We start from the raw sequence: 18700 nt of genomic DNA on the forward strand, positions 1-18700 counted from the left end.
TCTCAGAGTTAAACACTATTAGAAATTTTATATTTATTATTCATTTGCCTTCTTTTGGTTTTGTTTGGTTTTAATAATAAGTTAAATATGGGCAAAGGTTTTTAATTGTTCAGTCCTTATACAATCCTTCATGGCCTCTTACACTTTAATCACATTTTACTCCTTTCCTTTTTAAAGCATATTTAATGTATATTTTCTGTTTAATAATTTTGTTGTCTAATGTCTTTATGGACTTGAGTCTCCATCTGTAGTTTCTCCTGGTTCTTGCTTAATAACGCGTTATAAATAAGCATTGCTTGGATCTTTGTCAATTGGGAATTATTTGAAGTTTGGACTAAGCTGGGTTCCCAGTTGAGAGAATTTATGTTTCCTTTTGCCAGGACCTGGGGCATTACCCAACACTGTAAACTGATTTTAGATGTTTGAACTACCTCGATAATATGAAATGGGCTGCAGAGCCATGTGAGAGATGACTATTGGTCATGAATCATCAAGTGATTTTGATTTTGTTCCCCTTCCCTGGTGCCAGGTTTAGAGGCAGACTGGTTTTTTTGCAGTTGCCAGCTTTGTGTTGGGTGTGTGTGTGTGTGTGTGTGTGTGTGTGCATATGTGTGTGCATATGTGTGTATATGTGTGTGTACTGTTGCAAACTTATTTCTGGTACAATGACGATTATAGTTTTATTGGATTACAGGAAGGCATATCACCTTTTGGGCTTTCCATCTCTGGCTGGCTTTGGGAGCTGTGATCTATTACAAGCACCCTTTGGGCTGTGAAACGTCAAGTCCAAGTCCATCCTGTTCATCAAATGTCCCAGGAGAAAACCCGAATAAAGTACTCCTCTTATCCATCTGGTTTTCCCTTTCAGTTAGTTTTATTCTCTGGATATTTCTTTCTATCTATTTTTCCTATTTTATGTGCAATTTTTAATTGCTTCCCATGGAGGGATTTTTTATACTACAAGGTGCAGAGACTTGCACAAATTAACTCAAGTAATAAACTCAGTAATTGGAAATACAAAGGGATTTCTTAGAGCCTAATTTCAGGAAGTATAATCAGATCCTGCTGGAATGATAATGTAAGGCTAATTTTCCCCATGATCTACCCATTTTGCATTTTGTTGCAATGCTAAATGACCTTACACTTCTAGTGTCCAACACAGTTCAACTGACTCAGTCTCTCCATGTGGTTCTTCAAATTCTTGAGATAGAAAATAAAATTGTCTTAGCTTCACCTATAGATAATAGTAAGGTGGCAGACTATTTCAGGACAGTATATCATAGTGGTTAGAGTTCAGGTTCTGCAGCTGGACTGGCTGGATTTGAATCTTGCATTGTAATCTTGGAAACTTTCTTAATGATTCTGTGACTGTTTCTTCATCTGTAAAGGGGGATGAAAATAATAGTAACTACCACATTGTAGTGAGAAATAAATGAATTACTCCCTGTGAAAAGTAATAAGAGTGATGCTTGTGTATGGTAGCTACTCAGTAAATACTATTTCTTTCCCTTCACTTGATGTAACCCCTGGTCCAATTGGCTGTGGCCTGGGGTTAGGATCATGTAGTACAAGCCTGTCTCTCTAGGTGTGTTCCATTCTCACCATCAAGAAGCAAAGTGAAAGAAGGGGAGGCAATAGCAAATACATCTAGTGTAGACTGGTGAATTAGAAACAAAACAACTTGTCAGTTTGGGGAAAAAATTTTTATGTAATTTCCTTTACATAAAAATATGCTTGAATCATAAAATTGTTACCTAAAGAGACAGAGATTTTTCTTAAAATTTTACATTGATTGATGTGTATTACGTATAACACTTCACAGCTGATATTTTTCTAATTTCAATTTATATATTTAGTGCCTCTGGACTTTCAAGCTCACAGCTGATGACAACTTGCTCGGACTGAGTAACAGGGGAAACAAATTTTGTTTAGTAAGAACTAAAAGGGTATATAGATAATAACCAGGACAGTTTTAATTTCTTTGCTAGTGAGTAAAATAGATTTAACTTTCCATCTGAATATATATCATGTGGAAGTTCAGTGTGTACCAACAAGAGACTTTGTTCTTACAACGTTTATAAATATTACTTAATATAGTTTTTTTCTACTCTCAAGAACACGGAGAGAAGTTGTTTAAAGTACTCGACCTTTAAATGCAGAGTGTATAAATTAATTCATGTTATTACTTCAGTTTCACAGCTGAGTTGCCTTGTAAATAAAACTTTTCCCTCATTAGAGATGAAGCCAATCTTGCAGCTCCCTGTAGGTCACATATCACTTACACCATGCTATGCTTCATATGTTGACCTGGCACCCAAGAGAGTTTATGCACAATTGGTGAATTAAACCAGAAATAATTTCCTGTGGCATTATGTCATAACCTCAATGATAAAAAAAATCCATTAATGTCTTTCGCATTTAATTAGAAATATTAAATGAATCCTTTCAGAAGTACATAAAATTGGATAGGTCACTATTTAGATTTCTTGTGCGGTAAAAAGTACATAAACTGTGTAATCATGTAATTATCTATGTGTGTGTGTGTGTATGTACCAGTCTTTTGATTTTTATTTATTTATCTTGTCACATCAGATGTTTGTAATTAATTTTGCTAGAGAGAAACTTTAGCCTCCTGAGGAAAGATTTTTTTATCTTTAAGTAATGACATACTTTTGCCCACAAAGCTTCAGAGGAAGTAAGATATGAGGATTCTCTCTGGATAGATCCATCATTTTTACTTAGTTCCTGTTTTTTTTTTTTTTAATACATCTGACAGTCTTCCTCCTTATCTTTGTCTCCCTCACAGACTTCACTTTTTTTTAATCACCCAACACCACTTATTTCTGAAACATCTGCTTTTTTCTTTCCTTACTCATTTTTCTTTTTTCAATGACACACCTGTCTTCAGAGTTTCAGCTCGGCCCTTCCAAGCTGATATTTTCCAGGTCCACAAATCTTGCCCTAATTGATCTCTTTTGATTCAGTCCTGCATGGCCATTGCCTCTATGCTGTTCTACTTATTGCTGTTCTTCCATCCATTAATATCCACCCAATCTTCCACATTGGAAACACAAGGTTGTTCTTGACACTTCTAACTATCGACATCCAAATTTGCATCAAACCCTTCAGACTCAATAACCCTCTTCTCTCTTTTATAATTCTCCACATTACCCTCAAAGTAATTGTACCAAAAAACAAAACTAATTATTTCCCTCCCATGCTTAAAAATTGACCCTCCATTTACTGTTTTAACCCTTAGCTTTCCTTTTACTGTCAAGCGCTATTATACATTTTCAGTCTTCATTCTTGCCCCTTCTGATCATACAGTCAATGATTCAGGGCCCTTCAAGAACTATGACTTTGAGTATTCTGCTCTTTATATCTGAAATGACCTATTAAACCTTTTCCTGCTTATCTTTCATGACTACATTCAATTGTCACTTCCTCTACAAAGTAAAGGGAGCTTTTTTATAGCTTTCATGGGAACTTAATTAATGTACCCCCATTGTAGCTTTTGGCACATTGACTGTAATTATATGCTTGTATAATCCATCACCCCTACCATGTAGTAAGGGAAAAATGCATCATATTCTGTGTGTGTGTGTGTGTGTGTAATTTTAATTTAGCACTTAGCTTAGGGCCTTACATATAGTAGGTCCTCAATTACTGACTAAATAAATGAATCAATTAATTAATGTCCTAGTCAGCACTCAGATTAAATTTTTCCATCGTTGAAGATAGAAATAATTTCTTTCTTTGGGGTGCCTACGTGGCTCAGCCGGTTAAGTGTCTGACTCTTGACTTCAGCTTGGGTCATCATCTGAGTTGTGGAATTGAGCCCCGTGTTGGGCTCTCTGTTGGGCTTGGAGTCTGCTTTAGATTCTCTCTTTCCCTCTCCCTCTGCCCCTCTGCCCCACTCCCCCCGCTAGTGAGCTCTCTCTCTCTCAAAAAAAAAAAAAAAAGAATTAGAATTTCTTTTTTTTTTTAAGATAGAAACAATTTCTCAAGACTATGTTGATTCTTAAAAGACTGTTCTCTGTTTTCATTTATATGACTTGGAGGTCAGTTTGTCTGTTAGTCAAACTATCTGCCTTCATTAGTTGTGTTGTTATAACAAAATTTCATAAACTGGTGCCTTAAACAACAGCCATTTATTTCTGCCAATTCTGGAGGTGGGGAAGTCCAATATCAAAATGTGGATTCCTGGTAAGAGCCCTTTTCCTGGCTTCCAGATAGCCATCTTCTTCCTGTGTCCTCACACTGAGTAAGGGAAGAGTTAAGGTATAGGCAGCGTGAGGTAGGGGGCCCCGGGGTAGGCTCTGAAACCATTCCTGGCATGTAGAAGCGCTGACACAGAGTGAACAAGAAATAAGGAAACAGACCACCTGGCCTCGGATGGTCAGGAGTATTTTTCTTTGGTGGCTACAGTGTATCACAGAAAACGACCAAACCTCAAAGAATTAAGTCACTAAGGGTGTTATCAATAGTTTGCACTCAAACCAAGATGGCACAAGGATCTCAAGGCCACAAGCTTCCCAGTCAGTTCTCAGTAAAATACTGCCTCCAAAAGCCCTCAGTGGCAACCCATTCGGGACCCCTCTCACTCTAAAGAGCTGCTTCTTTCCTTTCTGCTCTCACCTTCACTTGGTAAACTTTCACTTCACTTCACCCTTTAGTGTTCCTGAAATTCATTCTTTGCCAACGTGAATCAAGAACGCTGTGATCCTGTGACATATATGGTTCCCTGAACAACATGGTGGGACAGAGAGCCAGACACAGAGACAAAAAGAGAGAGAGAGGAGAAGAAAAAGTTCTCTGGTCTCTTCTAAGGAAACTAATCCCATCATGAGGACCCCCACCCTTGCACCGCCCATGACCTCATCTAAACCAAATTACCTCCCAAAGGCTCCACCTTATAATGTCATCATAATGGGGATTATGGCTTTAACATATGAATTTGGGAGGGGTTCACAAACATTTAGTCCATAACATTTTTCACCTAACTGTATCTGTCTGTCACCATTTTTGCCATATGCAATGATAGAACAGTATTCAAGTTTTCCCAGTTTTCTCAAATGATAATAATCAAATTTTCTATCTAGAAGCACTGTGCCTATTAAAATGATATGCCCTTCTTATATTTGTTTAAAATACTATATTATGACTAGTGTCCATATTATACATTAAATTACAAAAATTATCTACTCATAAGTAATACAATGAAAGAAAATAGTTTTCTGAGCAACTTTTATTTTTTTAAAGTTTATTTATTTATTTACTTGAAGTAATCTTTACACCCAACGTGGGGCTCGAACTCACAGAGTTCGCACGCTCCTCCCACTGAGCCAGCCAGATGCCCCTGTTTATGAGCAACTTTTAAATGGAAATGGTTGATGATATATATGTCATTGCTATAAAAACCTGCCTCCACAAAGTATTTCAGAATGTGTGCCTATGTAGAGTTTCTTAAACTTCACCTTTTATTGTCATTTCCCAAATATGTTATACAACTTTCTGTATGCAGACTTTTGATCTCTCAATTTAGTATATTTTCTTTTACAGTCTGTACCTGTTGATACTATGCCTGTCCTTCAAGGGCAGCTTAACTTCCACCCTTTTTTTTCCCCCAAGGTTTTTATTTTATTTTATTTTATTTTATTTTATTTTATTTTATTTTATGATGTTATGTTAATCACCATACATTACATCATTAGTTTTTGATGCAGTGTTCCATGATTCATTGTTTGTGCATAACACCCGTGCTCCATGCAGAATGTGCCCTCTTTCATACCCATCACCAGGCTAACCCATCCCCCCACCCCCCTCCCCTCTAGAACCCTCAGTTTGTTTTTCAGAGTCCATCGTCTCTCATGGTTCCTCTCCCCGTCTGATTCCCCCCTTCATTCTTCCCTTCTACCCTTTTTAATCATGCATATCCTCATGACCCCAGCAAGAATAATCTGATTCCCCCTTTGAATTTTCATAACACTCACTGATTGAATAATATTTAGAACTCATTGTATGTTATCTTGCTTTTTACAGTTTTTATATATTCCATGTAAACTTTCTGAAGAAAAACATTTACATCTTTTTATGCTATGTAGGAGGCACTAAGGTGCCTTCTATATAGTAGGTCCAAGTCAACAGTTTTTGAAACAAGGAACAAAGGAGTATGAACTGGATTGGCCTTGTGGGGATTTTGATACTTCCTCATTCTCCTTTGCTTCTCTCTATGCTCCACTGAAAGCCCAGGAGAATGGTAGCTTCCTGTTGTTGTCACTTTCCTTGATGTGCGTTTCCTCTTGGGAAACCCACAGTCTTTGCTTGACCTTGAGCATTATTCTAGCCTAACATCAAGATGCATATATTAATTCACTAGTGGAACACTCTTAAGATAGGAGCAGATTGTCTGCCTTTCATAGGTTAAAATGTAATCCAGAACATTTTGCAGATAGTAGTAGTTTGACATAGTTGAAAGATCATGCTTTAGAAGCGCTGTTTACCAGTGGAATGAAAATTGGCAACTTGCTAAACCTCTTTGAGGCTCTTTCCTCACTTGCAAAAGGTTGGTGGTAAAACCTCTCAGCAGGGTTGTTGCAAGTATTGAATGACACCACATAGAAAATACTTGGCTCATACTGGGTGCTCAAAACAAGTCAGCTGTTTATTCCATGGATAAACAATTAAAATGATTCTTAGCACAGAATCAAATAGCACTATGAGAAAATCTAACATAGTGTCTCTATGACTGCATTTTGGAAGTTATCATGTCAATGGAATATGTATGCATTTAATCTTTAGTAGAATTATTGTATCACAGTATCTATTTCATAATAAACTTATCAGAATTTAATCTTTCCTGGTACTTGTTAAAGGTTATGCCAATTCTCTGATAAGAAGATAAAATGATTAAAATCATTGGTTTCATTGTATCCCTAGGGGGAAGGTCCTCAGTTCCCTTTCTGTTAAATCATATATATAGAAACATATATTACATTTGTGTCAAGGACAAATAGCCAAAAAATTTGACTGCATTGTATTGTATTGTATTGTATTGTATTTTTTTGCATTGTATTCTATATGTATTGTATTCTTTTTCAGTAGGAGGTGTTTATAGTTACGTATTAATCACTTGGGTAGTCATAGCTTATTTTTGGTTTAAAGTCAAAATTAGTAATGTTTCAGAATAGGTCAAGGTGAGGTAGGGATTGATGGAATGTGCTTGTAAGAGAGTTAAATAAACAAATACGTGACTGCAGTGTAATACAAGACAGAGAGAGAGGAGTAAAGTGAATTAAACCTAAATGCTAGAGTTTGGTATTCTTTCACTTTTAGTCACATTTAACAAAATGTTATTTTAAATTTGTAACTTTAATTGGAAAAGGGAGGGAATCAATTTTCCAACACTGATTCTTTTTAGATTCTTCAAACCAATCTGGGTTTCTCAGCCTCAGTGCTATTGATATCCTGGACTAGGCAGTTTCTTTTATGGGGCACATTTAGAGGCATCCCTGGCCTCTACTTCGGGTTGGGCCACAATATTTAAGGAAGCACTTGTTCTCAGGGCCATGTAAATTTAATCTTGTGCTTCCATGACCCTAAGAATGGGTGATTGTCTCCTTAAATGTTGAGCCTTAGGCACCTCCCTTGACTCACTAGAGTCTAGGACTGCCTCTATCCCCGAGAAGCCAGTAACACCTTCCCAGTTGTCAGAGCCAAATATGTCTCTAAACAATGCCAGATGTCCCCTGGGGAACAAAATGGCCACCAGTTAAGAACCCACTACAATCTAACTGGAATAACTCAGCATATTTTCATTCTCATTTGTAAAATATCCAGAAGAATGGCCAGCGGTGTGACCTTTTTTGTACTCAAGGTAGCAGCTAAATACAGGTGTATTTTGGGCAGCATATGAGTGGCTGAAGCACACTTGGTACTCAAGGTAGCAATACAGGTGTATTTTGGGCAGTGCAAGCATTTGCAGGGAGAGCTATGGAAAGAAACTGCTAGGGGCGCCTGGGTGGCTCAGTTGGTTAAGTGTCTGCCTTCTGCTTAGGTCCTGATCCATATGGAAGCCTGCTTCTCCCTCTCCCTCTGCCCCTACCCCCCCACCTCTGCTCATGCTCTCTCTTTCTCTCTCAAATAATAAATAAAATTTTGTTTAAAAGTTAGAAACTGCTGTGACTAAGGGGCTGATGGACATTGGCATTAGAAATAGACAAAGGTTTGTAATCTTTGGGTTCCTTACATGTGAACAGTCCATCCTGTCATTAATAATATACCTGAATTCTAGGCCTTGGGTGCATTGAAGAGGAATACTTCTGCTGTTAATCTTGGGTTGGAGGTGACAAGATTTTTAGGTACATTTTCCTGGTCCTTGTGCAAAGCTTAAAAAGTCTACAGTGGGCTGGGCACTTTATTTTCTTTTTACAAAATTAGGCAGTCTTTTTGGTTAATACTTCATTATGCCATATATATTTGTTATTATCAGTTCTGCTCTTCCCTGCTCTATTTTCTTGGACTTGGGGAAGTTGTGGCACTTGGGCAATTGCAGTTTGTACAGTGCGGCTGCCGATAAGTTTCCAGATTCATCAGACCCTAGTGGGCTGCTAATCATCAGTTAGTGCACGATCAAAAAGCCACATCATAGCCTATGCAGTCTATTTCCATGCTAAGGGTTGAATAAGAGTGATATGGTTACTTAATGTTTAGCAGTAGACTTTAGTTCCTAGAATTCCAGAAGTGTCTCATCCAGTGATGTGTCAAGTAGCATATTGCTTCATATTTTTTGTATCACTTCCTGCAAAAGTTGGTACATGCTCATAATAATAGCAAGTTAAACAGCTGAGTTTCACAGCTCACAAACTTCTGCCAGGCAGTGTCCTCTGTGTTTTATTTGTATTTATTTCTCAGTAACACTTAGTGGTGGTTAACAATATATTCCCCATTTAATGGATTTGGAAACTAAACTGAGCAAGGTTCATTAACTTGCCCATAGTCACATGGTTAGGATCACTTGATTTCAGGTCTGTGAACTCTGGAGTCTATGTTACTAAATGTGACTTCAGAGCAGCTTTACACGGCCTTGCAGGTTGTACTCCAGATGGCCCCAAACACGTTACACGCCTAACAAATACTCTGCGATTATACTGGTAGGTACACAGTAAGTGCCCAGTGAATTCCAATGCATTTCAGTGTTATTTAGTTTTACATTTTTATTCCAAATGGTATCTAGTGAATGATGGGGCACTAATGTCTCCCTCCCTCCTTACCTCCCTCCCTTCCTTTCTTCCTTTCTTCCTTCCTTCATTTCTTTCTTTCTGCAGGGATAGTGCTTAGCAGTAAATTCATTGAGGAAAGGATGGAATTCAATTAAAAGATTGTTCCTTGCCTATTGTGTTTCCCCAGATTCTAGTGCCACTGTTGCACTGAGAATGAAGGTACCCCTTTAGAACTATTCCTATAGCTAGAGTTCGTGAAAATTGTATAGTGCTGCCAGAATTCTTTTGCTGAAGCCTGAGGCTAGAATATTGTCTTACCATTATTTATTATTGTCATGGAGCCATTAGCTTTTGCCATTAGAAACTATACTTATACTAAAGGTGTTACAGTTGGATGTATGTGCTCCAAATTCTCATTACATGCTGCTGACCTTTCCCTATAAATCTCAGCTTGGAGTTATCAGCTTTCTACTTGTTGGCCCTAATTGGAAAGTTTTCTGCTATATCCAGGTACAAAATGTATTATCAGAGCTTGAATTTCTGCCCCTTATTAACATTGCCTTTGTGACTTATTTCCTCAATTCTCTTTCCATTGGCAATCCAGCTGAAACAAATTCCTTAGTTTTATATACAAATTGAGCTTATGGTAGAACACATTACAAATCATGCAGTGCAATAAATGAGAGAGCACAGTCTAATACTTTTACCATTAGAGAATATTAAAATATCCTTTACTAATTAATTACTTGCATGCCATTTTTTTTCACTTAATAATCTAGAAATAATTTCATGAATTTTTCAGCAGTCATTTTACAGTTTGAAAATCCAAATGTCAGGTATACAATAGCAAATTTCCTGAAGGGTTTCCAGGGAGTTGTTTTATAGTTTCCTGAAACCTACCTACATTTCAGGTGGATTCTCATTTGGCAAAATTTATGTAATCCAAAGATGGCAGAGAGAATGTTTGTGACTTGATTCATCTGTCTATGAGAAAAAAAAATATTTCCCTGAGAGAATCCTTCATATTTCCCATTCAAGTCATTTGTTGAAGCTGGTGGGTTTCCCAGTGGTTTAATACCATGTTCCTCCTACAAGGTAGGGATCCTATGTATTGTACTTAGAAACTCTTAACCACTCAAACATCCCTGTTACAGGTTTTTTACATATCTTAATGATATACTAGAAATCAGTATTACTCACAAAGATCCACCTTAAGTGTAAACTTAGAAGTAATTTATGTTTTCAGTGCAGATTTAAATATTTAAATACTTAAACATTTATTTCACAATCTCAGTTAAATAGCACTTACTTTGAAATAATTGTGTAGGGTATGCTGAATGTGAGTTCTGTTCTTCTTAGGCTTTTATTTATTTACTTTCTATTTAAAACGGATTCAACAGTTCAAATAAGTGAACTTGAGCTTCATGAGCTCATGAGATAAAATGATCAACACTGTATAGGTTCTAAATTGAGACCTAGGTAGAATTATAGGGACCGTGGGCAAATTCACCTGGAGACAATAGGTATGTTAAAAGATAAACTGAGGCACATTAAAAAATGTAAGAGTTTATTTGAGCAAAAATCTATTGAAATGGGGCAGCACCAAAGTGCAAGTGGTTAAGAGCACTCCGTCAACAAGAACATGGGGAGAGACTTTTATAGAGAAAAGGTGGACGCAAGGTAAGGAAATTATTGACTGGTTGTAACTTAAAGCCTAGCTGGCTTTTTGTGGTTGGTTGTCTGTGGCATTTGATTTCGCAACCTTGAGGCATCTACAGGCTGAGATTTCAGTTGGCTTATGTAGGCCGCCGTGGCATCAGAGCTCCCTCAGTCCAATGGTCTCCTTGAATTAACTTAGCAAGTAGTAGTACATACTTAAGGATATACATTCTGAATTTGATTACATGAATTTAAGATCAGAGATTTCAGCTTTCATGTAGCACCAGACACAATGTATTAATCTAAATTTTATTCTCTGAGCATATAGACTTATTTTTCAGATAGTTTGCATATTATGAGAAAATAATTCCTGATTGCAAATAATTTACAAAATTCTGTTCCTGTTTCCTATATGGGTCCAAACCAGTCAAGTACCACTGACCTCTTTATTCATTTCTTCATAGAGAAAATTGGGGTCATACTAATGGTTAAGAATAGTCAGCTTCAGCCCTTTCTGTATTAAAGAAGAAACTTTCAACCAAGTCACACTACTCAATTGTAAATCTAGTCTCTTCTGGTTTAGTAGAAATTCTCTTTCTCTGTTTTCTCCTTCCTCTTTCTGTTTTAGCATTTCCCTATAAACAGAAATGTATCCTACTCTCATGGTCATTGCCTTTTTTAGTTGCCATTATTTTCCAATCTTGTGCTTCTTATTTTATGGGATTCGAGACTGAGGAAGAATTTTTAAAATAAAGTTTTTATTTTTTTTTAAAGATTTTACTTATTTACTTGACAGAGAGAGACACAGCAAAAGAGGGAACACAAGCAGGGGGAGTGGGAGAGGGAGAAGCAGGCTTCCCACGGAGCAGGGAACCCGATGCAGGACTCGATCCCAGGACCCTGAGATCATGACCTGAGCCGAAGGCAGACACTTAACGACTGAGCCACCCAGGCACCCCTAAAATAAAGCTTTTAACAATACTCTTTTCTGTTGTCCATTCCAATGGCTTAATAATTTTTTCTGAAAAAATTAATAATGCTATGTGTCATACAGGTACTAAGCTGTCTGCAAGTAATATATCATTTTATTCTTTCAGTGACCTATGAGGTATTACCATTTTAAAAATGCAAAAATATTGATTTTCAGGGGTTACCTAAATTTTCCAAATTCATATGTTCATTAATGGTTGACTAAGGAAACAAACAAAAAAAAAAAGATCCTGACTCTTAATTTTTAAATAGTCTACAATTCTTGGATAGCTTAGCATTAAACATTGATTGAATCTTTACTCCAGTCCATCAAGTATAAATACCAACATCTTTCCATGATAGTGTTTTAGAAAAAAGTTTTTTTACAGGTTTCTAAAAAAGTGGCCCAGAATCTCTGATAGTTTTTTTTTTTTATGTCTCTGATAGTTCTGTTTGCTTATAATTAATGCAGGAAACATGATACTTACTACTTAGATGAATATCAATTTATAAGAACAGTGTAGGTATTCTCATGTTTACTGATGGGTTATTACATATTTCTATACTTTTTCTATTAATAATTGATTTGCATTATACCATGGTTATTGACATGATTTGAGTTAGAAAAATTAATTCTTATTTCAGCATTAAATACTGATTTAATAGCTTATAATCCTGTCTGGCTTTTCATCTATCGCCGAGAAGTATCAACTTGGCAATACAACCTGAGCAAACTTTATAACTCTTCTGGTTCAAGGGCTTTGACCTTAAAGCCTTTAAAAAAATATGTTGATTTTATTTTCCAAAGATTTTTAGCAATTCCAAGACTTGATTCAGGATTTGAAAGCTGATTTTTCATAATGGTCTTGTAATTGTTACCATCATTCTTTGGTTTTATTATTCCCTAATCTGAAAATTAGTTTTTAGTTTGCTCCATCAATTTTTTTTTTTTTTTTTTTGGATACAGAACAGTGTTGTGCTACTGTCTTGTTTCTTTTATCTTGTTTTTACAGATATTACTGTTTATAAGCAATAAAGCAAACACAAAACAACCTAAAAGTACAACACAAAACTCTTTGCAATAGTGAGGGAGTTGAAACCATGCTGTATAACCAAGGTAATGTAGCAAGAAGCAGTATTGCCAATAAAGAATACACCCATTTTCACTCGATCATACGATTCACATCTCTACTTAGAGCAACATCAACAGCCTGTTGACCTATATTTCAGCCTTATGCCAAATTTAAGTGGTTGTAAGGAAACCCGGGAATCTTGCTAGAAATATAGGAAACATTGGACTTATATAAGGAGACCAAAACGACATTTGTGATTTGTTCTTTGTTTTTAATATTTAACTTTTGGGGGTAATTTTATGATTTCAACTTATACATTTGATTTAAATTTTGATGAATGTCCCTATTTATCATTTGAAATGAAAATCTTACATGAACTTGAGCTCTGCATTTTGACAAAAAAAAAACCTTAGAATTTTATTTTTCTAAACATCGTGATCATTATTTCTGTTTGCTATAAGAAATTAAATGATTGAGATTCTGGGGAAAAAAAATGTAGTCTTTTCTCTAAAATAATCTTGGATTTTATCTACCCAGATAACAGGAGGATCCCTGCCACCATTGGCTACTAAAACTATTTATCATGCCAAGTGCTTGCAATTGTGTAGGATTTTTTTCAATGATATTTTAATTTTTTACCATTTGATTGACAGATATGATGAAAATCACTGGTGGCCCCTTAAAAACAAGTGCTGCTATGTATTAACAACTGAAAATACCCACCTTTCATCTTGACAGTCTAATAAAGAGCCTAATATAACACCCAGTGCTCCATGCAGAACGTGCCCTCTTTAATACCCATCACCAGGCTAACCATATAATGAATCATGGAACACTACATCAAAAACTAATGATGTAATGTATGGTGATTAACATAACATAATAATAAAAAAAATAGCCTAATATTCTAAATGTGTTTTTTAAATTTTTTTTTAAATTTAAAAAGGGAATATTTTGGTGCTCAGTCCAAGTTCTCTCAGGAACCTTTAAACTAACATAGTGCCAGTTTTTTGAGAGGAACTGCATGTATGAAAAATGACTTGTATGGGCGAACTGAGAAGTCTAACATGGTTTCTAGTTGAACAAAATATGGAAGGCAACATCTGTATACAAATTCTTTTTTTAGTTTATGTATATATACACTTACACATAGCATATACATGTACATATTATTTGAAAGAATCTTATATGAATTTTGTAAGCTTGAATTTCTCGGTCTATAAATTGGAGATGTGAAGGCTGCCAGGATGCATGGTAATGAGAAATATGGGAAACATACAAAGTATTTACCTGGTAAATCTGTATCCTACCCCCACCTCCTCCATCACAGAGGCCTTCCCTAGTCAACTAGCTCAAGGAGCCATTTCCCCCACTCTTTTACTTTATATAAAACAATTCTTTTAATTTGTCTGTATCCCCTACTAAGGCAGAGACATTGTGTATTCATCTGCCACCAAATTCTCCTGAGTTAGTCTTATACATAGTATGCATTCACTCATTCATTCATTCAGAAATATTTCTTAGAACTTACTTTTATTGAGATGGGAAAGTGTGATGAAAAATTGAAGGCCCTGCCCTGGTGAGACATAAAAGCAGTTGTATTATTAAGTAAATTTCTTTTTTGATGGGTCCAGATTTATTTTGTAATTGTGTGATAGCTTCTGGGGCTATTATTATACATGTATCAGAATGGAAATAAAATTAGTCTTGTTTTATTTTTTTCAAAATCTCTTTATAATGCTTTTATTTTTATATTCAAGGGAGTCATTTTAGTGTGCATATTTCTGACTTGGAGACAATCACTAAACATTATGGGTATCCCTCCCTCATTCTTACTTTCTCCATTTGTGAAAGGAGGGAGCCAATTCCCAAGCTTTTCTATAACCTAAGGCTTAATGAACCGTTATTAATTGTGTCTGCCAGTGTGTGTCAGTTTCTCTTTATAGAGAACCTTTGTGGTCTTTCCTAGATATCAATAATAAAGCAGTTTAGAATTTGTGTTTGGTGGGGAAATGTACAGTAATGCTAATATGCTACCATTTTGGAATATCATAACTGTGTCCAAGTGACCTGAAACACTGAATAAAATATAAGAAAACAGATATTTCCTAATGTTGCCTTATATGGTGTTAAGAGAAAAATCTCTGAATATACAGATTTAAAAAAATTATAATGTTAGTTCCTCTTAAAACACAATCTAAAACAAACTCTTTCCTATTCATTTTTATACTGGAAACATTTTTTTAAACTAATGTAACAAAAGAGTTTCTTTTTTTTTAATTTAAATTCAATTAACCAATGTATAGTACATCATTAGTTTTTGATATAATATTCAATGCTGCTTTAATTGTGTATAATACCCAGTGCTCATCACAACACGTGCCCTCCTTAATGCCCATCACCCGGATGCCCCATCCCCCCACCCACCTCCCTTTCTGCAACCCTCAGTTATTTCCCGGAGTCCAGAGTCTGTCATGGTTTGCTTCTCTCTCTGATTTCTTCCCCTTCACTTTTCCCTCCCTTCCCCTATTGTCCTCTGCACTATTGCTTATGTTCTACACATGAGTGAAACCATGTGATAAATGTCTTTCTCTGACTGACTTATTTCACTTAGCACAATACCCTCCAGTTCCATCCATGTCGATGCAGATGTCAGGTATTCATCCTTTCTGATGGCTGAGTAACATTCCATTGTATACATGACCCACATCTTTATCCGTTCATCTACTGAAGGACATCTCAACTCTTTACACAGTTTGGCTAAAAAAAAGAGTTTCAGAGTAAATTTGCTGCCTTACTGTTTGCTATGTGAATAGATGATGTTTGTTGTATTGCATCATGCTGGCCCTCAGGCCTGGGACGCACCTACCCTCGTCCTTTAAGCCCCTTGTTTCCTCTTTATCTTCTAAGAACCATTGCTTCCCAGGATTCTGTCCCTGTCCATCCCTTACTTCAGGCTAGTTAGATATCCCTTCCCTGTTTTCATAAAGCCATGCACATAGATTTCACTTACCACATTTTTCATAACTATTTCTGTTTGCATTCCCTAATTAGATTGTGAGCTCTTTGATACTAGAGACCATGCTGTGTTCCTCTTTGTAACTCTGTAATCTGGCATATAGATTTTGCTACTATATCAAAATTCCATAGACTGGGAAGCTTATAAAGAACACTCATTTATTTCTCACAGTTCTGGAGGCTGGAAGTCTGAGATCAGGGTGCCAGTGTGGCCAGATGGAGGCCCTCTTCTGGGTCATGGATTTTGTGTTGTATCCTCAAATGGTGGGAAAGACAAGGTAGCTCCAGAGACTCTTTTAAGGCACTAATCCCTTTCCTAGTCACCTCCCAGAAGGCGACACCATCTAATACCATTAACTTAGACATTAGGTTTCAACATGTGAATTTTGGGGGACACAGACATTCATACCAGAGCATGGATGGTACTCAGTATATGTCCATGAACGAATAAATAAATATTAAGACTTTAGATTGTATCTGAATCTTCATGCAGAAGAAAGAGCCTGAAAGAATGTACAGTCCAGAGGGGAGAACACAATTTAGGGAAGATTTGCTTTTTCCACTATGAGAGTGGTTGAAATTATGGAAAATAGGGGCAATAATGAAATGAAAGTTGATTGAGAAAGAACATGCAATCTAGGCCAGAGACTTGAACTAGCCAGGAATTAAGATTGTGATTATGGAGACCCATTGAGAGAGATTCCAAATAGTTGTGAAGGATTTAGAAATAGTGTACAGAATGGCAAATGATGAAATTTAATTGAAAGTAGCTTACTTAAACAGCTTATAATAATTGGGAAAATAGGTGTGAAGGTGTTGGAAAATTACTTTTAGTGCCATAAATAACTGATGAATTATCACTGCCAACATATGCTCAAAATAGATTTATTTTGTCAATTTTACAAAGCCTTGGGATAATTTATATTACTATAATTCACTTAAAAGCTATATGAAATATTAGTAAGCGATATTACCTAGCACATTAAGGCCTTGCTCTGTGCCATGGACTGGGCTGCATACTTTTGTATGCATTATCTTTAATACTTACTCCAAGGGTTAAAGAGTTCAGTCTACTTGTCTTCATCACACAAATATTAAATACCAGATCTGGTATTAAATCCATCCATTAGAATTGAAAATCTATGCTTTATTACAGTACACCACACTGTGTCCCAACAAGTCTCTGAAATATGTATATATTTTCAGCCTGAGTTTAGAGTGACAAGCATAAATGTATATACATTTAGTTATCTCTTACATGGCCACATTCATTCATTCATTCATTCATCAAACATGTATTGGTTGGTCTTCTGGGCACTGTACTAGGTACCTCATATATAGCACTTCTACATGCCCCTGTGGAATTTATAGTGGAAGAGAATGGCATTAGAAACACAAATAACTGTATAACAACAATTTTGATAAAGGCTATGAAGAAAAATATAGAGGCTTTTATTAAGTAGATTACAGAGCAGAATTCTCATGTACTTACTTTCCTGTGGGCAAATGTAATTAGATTTACAATATAGCTTACTGTAACCCAAGAGGATGCTTAAAATAGCTTTAGATAAGTTGTACCACATCAGGGTAATCAAGCTGAACAGTTTGAAAACATTGGTCTTCCAGCGGTCTTTCCACAGCACAAAGGGAATTTTGGTGAATTGAAGAAAATTGTGTTATACTAACGGGTTTTGAAAATTTACCAAATGTCAAATCTGTATTCCAGCGTTAGAAGGTGACTTTGAAACTGTCTCAACAATGACCTACATCTGTTCACAAAAAAAGCATAAATATCCATGGAGATGATTATTACACTGACCTTTAAAGAGTAGTATCTATCCTGCTGCAACTCTGAGCATGTGGGTTTTGTACTAAAATACTGAGAGTATGCATTTAGTTTGAATATTTGGCCTCAGATATTGCTAACATTTGGCATAAAATCTAAGTAGCAGTAAAGCCAGGAAAATTTATGTCATATAGGACTTAATAAAGCAGAATGGCCAAAATAAAACAAACAAACAACCAAAAAAAATGCAAACAAAGCAAAGCAAAACAATGTGCAGTGTTGCCAGATGTTAATAACAACTGAGGCCCTGTCTTTATTGCAGTTCAAAGTTATAAAACCCTAAATTTCAGTTTCAGAATTTACCTTAGGTCTGTATTGTAATGATATTATAACTAACTGGTAGTTAAGGAATTTGTGAAAATTGCAGAAAAATCTAAATCAGTGATCTCTGTTTATTTGATTTTGATTTCCTCTCCAACACACATGTGTGTTGTAGCTTCACGTCTTTTTCTGCCCTCCTCTTTTCAACTTGCTTCATAAACAGATGGAAAATTGGTAATTTCCTGACAGTTGGAGATATTTTTGTAATTATCTGCAGATTTGAAAGGCTTAAGACTCTATTTCTTAGCTGTCAGGGAATAGTTGAAATGCTTTTCATGAAATAAGTGTAAATGTATGTGAAAGATAGAAATTAAGCATGAAACCCAGTATCATAACTGAAAGTCATTATCATCTATCAACTCTAGATATTGTGGGTCTTTCTTATTATCACCTTTCCTGGGAGTTTCTTATCCTACCAATATTTCTCATTAACCTCTCCCTCATGTCTTTCTTGTGTACCACCCTCACAGAGGAGGAACTCTTAACCTGGGTCTTGAGGAATAAATAGGAGCTTACCTAACAAGAGTGAGAAGTTTCCTCAATAGGCATTGACACCGACTAAGGTAGTAAAGACACAAAAGTGTGAAAAGGCA

The 18700-nt window shown here is 36.0% G+C and overlaps 1 protein-coding gene across 2 annotated transcripts in view; it reads left to right on the forward strand.

Annotated features, from left to right (window-relative positions):
* The window catches only part of SLC16A7 (solute carrier family 16 member 7), a 182118-nt gene that overhangs the window by 21885 nt on the left and 141533 nt on the right, over window positions 1-18700 (forward strand). The gene's annotated exons all lie outside the window — the stretch shown is intronic.

This window comes from Eumetopias jubatus, unplaced genomic scaffold (genome assembly GCF_037043125.1).
Source record: "Eumetopias jubatus isolate StellerSeaLion01/CBP00866 unplaced genomic scaffold, mEumJub1_p1.0 scaffold_8, whole genome shotgun sequence".
Classification (NCBI taxonomy): domain Eukaryota; kingdom Metazoa; phylum Chordata; class Mammalia; order Carnivora; family Otariidae; genus Eumetopias; species Eumetopias jubatus.